General features: G+C 39.9%; 1 non-coding gene across 1 annotated transcript; it reads left to right on the top strand.

Moving 5' to 3' along the window:
* Positions 1-3,950: 3,950 nt before the first annotated feature.
* LOC140624070 (U6 spliceosomal RNA) lies at positions 3,951-4,054 on the top strand. The gene has a single exon (XR_012023607.1). It is a non-coding gene; the product is annotated as a U6 spliceosomal RNA (small nuclear RNA).
* The last annotated feature ends 2,939 nt before the right edge of the window (positions 4,055-6,993 follow it).

Here is a 6,993-nt window from a genome sequence, read left to right as displayed (position 1 = left end):
CACAAGTAATCTCAATAAATATAAGTAAATTAACTAAATGCGCCATTAAAAAGAAAACTATTAGACTGGTTTACATGTGTGCTGGCTCTTCTCTACTCTTCTCTATCTGGCTCAAGTCCTAGCTCTATGCTCTGCATTCCCAAACTCCTTTGCTCTCTAACTTCTGGTTGAGTTTGGCCAGTAGCTGATAGTGGCAGGAGATCATGGGGTGGGAGGATAGAGAAATAGGGGTGTTAATTCCCCCAGTTTCCCTCACTGCTGGGCCAAAGTTTTTAGTGGTTGTGTTATCTCTACTAAAGATCACAGATCCTGCAGGTGCCCCCTTTACCAGCAACAGCTTATGTTGGGTTCTACTAACAATGTTCACTCTCTTTGACCCTTCAGAGGTAGGGTGTAAATGCTTTTCCCTGTTTCTAATGTCTGAGTATTTCACCATCTCTTGTTGGCTCTCTTAATGCTGTCTATACCTCTCTAAAGAATTTCTTGGGGATCCCTGGGTGGTGCAGCGGTTTGGCGCCTGCCTTTGGCCCAGGGCGCGATCCTGGAGACCCGGGATCGAATCCCACATCGGGCTCCCGGTGCATGGAGCCTGCTTCTCCCTCTGCCTATGTCTCTGCCTCTCTCTCTCTGTGTGTGTGACTATCATAAATAAATAAAAATAAAAAAAAATAAAGAATTTCTTATTAAACTCTCTTCAGTGAACATTTTGAGTGCATTGTCCATTTATTTCCTATCAGAATCCTGACTCACAATAGGAGACACACCTAAAACATAGTAACACTGAAAGGCTGAAAACAAAAGGCTGAAAATGGTATAGCATGCAAATAACAACAACAACAAAAAAGCTGATGTCACTATACTGAAATAGACTTTAGGATTAAAAAGCAATATTAGAAATAAAAGAGACACTTGAAAAATTCACTTCACCAGTAACATAACATTATTACCATAGCTTCAAATTACATAAAATGAAAACAAATTTGAGAGAATTAGATGAATCTGTCAACATAACAGAGTAAAAAAGATAAGAATGATCTACAAATAAGTATTTTTTTAGAAGTACACCATATATTAGAATGGTTTTATAACAGGCCATTTATATTCCAAATTTTATGTTTTCTAGATTAATTTTACCTTTAGTTTGCATTTACCTTAGAAAATACTGATTGGGGCAACCCGGGTGGCTCAGCGGTTTAGCGCCGCCTTCAGCTCAGGGTGTGATCCTGGAGACCCAGGATCGAATCCCACATCGGGCTCTCTGCATGGAGCCTGCTTCTCCCTCTGCCTGTGTCTCTGCCTCTCTCTCTCTCTCTCTCAGTGACTATCATACATAAATAAATAAAAATTTAAAAAAAGCTTATTAAAAAAAAAGAACATAAGTACTATTAGTATCTCCATTTTGCAAATGAGGAAACAAAAGCTTACGGAGGCTACGTAAATCTCACTTAGCTATTGAAGAGCAGAGCTGGGAAATGTAGTACATATATCTGGACAACTCTGAAACTCATGTGCTAGATCATTATGCAACACAATGCTCCAATATTATCACTTAGATTGTATTGTAATATTTTAGCTAACATAACTACTGCTCCCCTGGATTAAACTCCTTCAGAGACTGAATCTTACCCATCTTTGTATTCCATCCTTTACACAGTACCTGGCAAATAACAAGGGCTCAGTATTTTCTTCCAGGATGAATAAATAGTAACGGTACATATATCAGTTAAATAAAAATGTAAGGTGCTCCATAACCGAATGTGAAAATTAATGTTGCAGACAATAAGTGGTTTTAGAGGTTCCAAGAAAAGATCCAGATGCACTATAGCATTTGTGAAGACTTCATTGTGCTCTGGAGTGAGACCTTAACTCAAGAAGAGATTTGATTTGATGTCAAGAGAAAAGCTACAGGTGCAAAAGTAAAGGCAAACAATTGAAATGAACATGCTGTGCTTAGAGTGTATTAGTGAATTCAGTGTAATATTGAAATAAAAGCTGACATTGGCTCAGAAGAGTGAGAGCAATTTGTGGCATGCTTTAGAAATCATGTTGAGGAATGTGGATAGCATAGAAAAAAAGGTTAAGAGTAGACTTCTAGTTTCATGTGGAGTTCCCATCCCAGAACCACCAGTAGTTGGGTGACCTGGGAGTTTTCTAAATGTTCTAAAATTCTTCCTGCCTTACAGAAATGTTCTAAAATTCTTTCTGCTATCACTCCTGGGGTGCCTGTGCCATCCAGCCGTGCTCAACCCTACCACGTTCTCTGATGCGGCATCGATGGCGAGCTCTGGGGCTGTATCTCCTTCTGGTCATTTGCAAACGAATTTCCAAAGATAGAAAACTTTCATGTCGTGAGCACTGGGGAGAAAGAATTTTTTTTTTTGACAGAAACAAAATTCTGGGTTTTATGTGCCAGGTGGTGACTTCATTTCATAATGGCACTGGAAGTAAGCCCCTCTATTGGGAGAAATTTGATGAATAGAATTTCATCCTGAATCACACTGGTCTTGATCTTGTACATGGCAAATGCTGAACCCAAGCCAAACCAACTTTTCATCTGTACTGAGACTGAGTGTTTGGATGAGTCTTTGGCAAGGTGAAAGAAAGCATGAATACTGGGGAAGCCATGGAGTGCTTTGGGTCCAGAAATGGCAAGATTAGTAAGAAGATCATCATGGCTGACTGTGGACAGATCTAATAAATTTGAATTGTAGAGATAAATAAACAAATACATCTTCCAACTGTATAATTATATATTTATAGGATTCCTCTGAGGATTAAAATAAAAAGAATTTAGTGCAGTGGGCGGCACCTAGCGAGTACTCAGTTAGTTTTCGGTGTAATTATTAACTGCAATCATATTATAACACCTCACGACATTAGCAATATTCTAGAAATATTAATTCTGTGTAGGAATGGGAGAACCTGGAATTTGAAGGCAAGTTAGGTGACTATTGAAATAATTTTGGCCTAAAATATAAAAGACATTGAATAGAACAGTGAGAGTGAAAAAAACAAACTCTGAGAAATTAGTTTAAGAAAAAAAACATAGGGGATCCGTGGGTGGCTCAGCGGTTTAGCGCCTGCCTTCGGCCCAGGGTGTAATCCTGGAGACCCGGGATCAAGTCCGGCATTGGGCTCCCTGCATGGAGCCTGCTTCTCCCTCTGCCTGTGTCTCTGCCTCGCTCTCTCTCTATGTCTATCATGAATAAATAAATAAAATCTTAAAAAAAAAAAGAAAAAGAAAAAGAAAAAAACATAGAATTTAGGAAGTAACTGCAGTTGAGGGGCACAAGAATATTTTAAACTCTTGAGCCCAAAAGAATATAAAAACCATTAGAAACAGATATAGGAAATGGAAGAAAATCCAACCGAGGGGAAGGTGAAAGGAAGGATGAAATGATATTACATTTGAGGAAATAATTGGAAATCCATGTAAATTATTTAAAGTTTGATTGGAGAGTACCAGAGTTTAGTTAAACAAATAGGAAAGCAAGTATATATTTGAAAAATTATCTGAATGAAAGTGACAAAGAAGTACAAATTGATAAGTTTTCTTCTTTCAAAAAAATTTTGGGACATCAAAATTTGGAAACATCTGGAGTTAAAGTATGCAAGAAGAGCCAATAAAGGAGAAAATTTCCTTTTTTAAAAATTCTGTTTTGGGGCACCTGGGTGGCTCAGTAAAGCATCTGCCTTCAGCTTGGGTCATGATCTCAGGGTTCTGAGATCAAGCCCCATGTCAGATTCCCTGCTCAGTGGGGGACCTGCTTCTCCCTCTCCCTCTGCTACTCCCCCTGCTTGTGCTCACTTGCTCTCTCTCTCTCTCTCTCTCTGTCAAATGGGATGGGTAGAATCTTTAAAAAAAATTTTAGTTTTTATTTTAATTCCAATACGTTAACATAGAGTGTTATATTAGTTTTGGTGTCCAATATAGTGATTCAACAATTCTAGTGCTCGTTTCAGCAGCCCATGTACTAAAATTGGAACAATACAGAGATTAACATGCCTTCTGCACAAGGATGATACTCAAACTCATGAGGTGCTCCATATGAAAAACAGATAAACAGGAGCGCCTGAGTGACGCAGGTGGTTAAGCATCCAACTCTTGGTTTTGGCTCAGTCATGATTTCAGGGTCATGAGATTGAGCCCCATGTCAGGCTCTGTCCTCAGCGTGGAATCTGCTTGAGACTGTCTCCCTCTGCCCCTCCCCACCCCTCTCTCTCTCTCTCTCTCTCTCTCAAATAAATAAGCAAATCTTTTTTTTCAATAAGCAAATCTTTTAAAACAAACAAACAATTGTATACATTATGCAGTATTCCTCATGTTAACTATACTCATCCATCCCCCACTGACCTCCCTCTGGTGACCATTCGTTTGTTCTCTATAAAAAGTTCTTAAAGGAAAACAGGGTGAAGCCCTGCCATAAGCCAGATGTGTTAGGTGCTCTGAGAGGTCAGGAAGGATTAGAGGTGACAGTGGGCCATTACATGGACTACCATTAGTAAAGGGATGGTACACAGGCTTTTGAGAAATGCCAAGAAAGCTGATAGAAGAAGGCCTCAACCTTCTCAGAAAAGCTAATGAGATAAGGCCATTTGCTAAGAGTGATTGGAAGAGGATGAAGTTGAATGCTTCCTTGGGACCTTGGAAGAAAAGACACCAAGCACTGGAATTGGATAATTTGAGGGGAGTTAATAGAGTTGTGTGTAAGGATTAAGAAGAACAAGGGATGGTGCATTGCCCCAAGGCTGGCATCCCTAGGCCTGAGGAGCAAGGTGGGGGTGCATAGACAGCTGCTTGGAGAAGACCATCTGACTAGAACTGTGGCCTTTATGTAAAGGGATATAGCCCACCTGCAGGGAACTGGTAAGGAGGGTGCTGGAGAGTAAATAATCTGACCCACTCTACTCCCACCCTCTCTAGATCTCAGTTAAAACCATTAACTGAACCCAAATGGAAGCCAGAGGAGAGAGAACCAGGTTGTTGCAACCTCATAGTTTCCTGGATGCAGAGCAGAGTTCATAAAGTGGGGAATGGATTCAACACAAAGACTTCAGAAAAGCGGAAAAGGTGGCAATGACATGGCAAGGAAAGGGATGGGAAGCCAAGAGATGAAAAAGAATTGCCAAGCTTCTCTAGAAGATGTTTGATTTAGTCCTAGTCTGTACTTTAAAATAAAGGTATTTCTCTTTATCTGATTACAAGGATCATATATAGTCATTGTAAAATATTTTAGGAGTATTAAAATCAAAGAAGAAAATGGAAATTACCTCCAAATCCCACTCTCCAATGGTAATCATTTCTAAAATTTGAGTATACCTTATTTCTTTTCTATGTGCACAAATAAACTTTTCAAAAACCAAATGAGATTACATTTACACACCTGAATAATCTAAGTTTCTTCAAATTTAAGCAACAGAAAGCAAATCAGATAAATTTATGATTACTTAACTAATTCAATATTTATTGACCACTTATAATGTATAAGGAACTTAATAGCATTACAAAATGGATAAAGTTTATGATTTCATGGAATTTACATTCTAGTAGAGAGATATATACAGTAAGCAAATTATCAAATTACATATAATATTTTAGGGGGTTGTAAGTGCTGTAAAAATATAAAGCTGGGTAAAGGGATAGAGATGGGAAGCTAGCACAGTTGTCAATATGAGAAATAGTGGCTTGGAGTAGGAAAGTAACAAGGGAGGTAGTGAGTGAAAGTTGGATTCTGGATGTATTTCAAGGTAAAGCAGACCAACTCGCTGATGAGAGTGCGTAGGGATTCTCCAACTGCCCCTTCAGATCTATGCACCATTCCTTCCCATAGCCTGGAAGTCTGACCTCCACAGACCACACACCTGGATTCTCCTGTCCTCTTCTGCTTAGGTTCAGACGATTGGAGATTGGAGGGCAGGAGGAGAACAAGGCCAGGATATTTATTCTCCTGGCTCCTTCCCTGCCCACATACAGCTTGGCAATGACTACCCTTCTCTACCGAAGGCCACAGCTCCTATTAGGCAACAGTCTACTATAGCTACAGCTCTTGCAGGCATTGGCAAATCCTCCCCATCCCAGACTCCTTCCAGCCTGGGGTAGTAAAGTCTTCCCACTACCTCTTGGGTGCTTCACCACCTTTTATTAGTTTCCCTCTACTGGACCACATATTTCCAAACAATCTTTTGAATTTTCCTCAGATACCCCTTTACTGTGCCATTTGTATCTTGTGAGGACCCTGAGAGACATAGGATGTGAAAAAAAAAAAAAAGATAAAAAAGGATTGAAAGATGACTCCAAAGTTTCTGGTCCAAGCATCTGGAAGAATGGAAGTGCTGTTTACTGAAGGGAGGGGAATCAATAGTATAAAATGAATTCATTAGAAGGATATGGGGTAGCTCACAGAATAGGTTAAAAAGCAGAAATGTAAAGCAGTGGGTTGAAGCTCCTGGTTTGTGGGGAGCTCAGGTTCTGAAGTTGGCAATAATTAGGTTAGGGTTCCTAAAGGAAAAATGGGCTTACAGTATTCCATTTAAGGGAAGGTGCAGATCAGCTCTTACTGCTTGAAGGGAGAAATAAAATAAAACAAAACTTGTTCACTACAGGGATGCCTGGGTGGCTCAGCAGTTGAGTGTCTGCTTTCAGCTCAGGGTGTGATCTCGGGGTCCTGGGGTCAAGTCCCACATCAGGCTCCTCGCGAGGAGCCTGCTTCTCCCTCTGCCTGTGTCTCTCCCTCTCTCTGTGTGTCTCTCATGAATAAATAAATAAAATCTTAAAACAAAACAAAACAAAACTTGTTGACTACATTTAGCAAAGCTTCAGGCCTAGAGGAAACCAGATACTGCTAAGCATCCTTCAATGTAGAAGACAACTTTTAACAAAGAATTACTTAGCCCAAGGTATCAATAGTGCGGAGGTTGAGAAACCCTGCTCCCCATGAAGGCCACCATATGCTTCAGTTTCTATGTCTTGGGGAGACAAATCAGATTATAGTA

This window comes from Canis lupus, chromosome 33 (genome assembly GCF_048164855.1).
Source record: "Canis lupus baileyi chromosome 33, mCanLup2.hap1, whole genome shotgun sequence".
NCBI lineage: Eukaryota > Metazoa > Chordata > Mammalia > Carnivora > Canidae > Canis > Canis lupus.
This window is presented reverse-complemented; position numbering and strand designations above follow the sequence as displayed.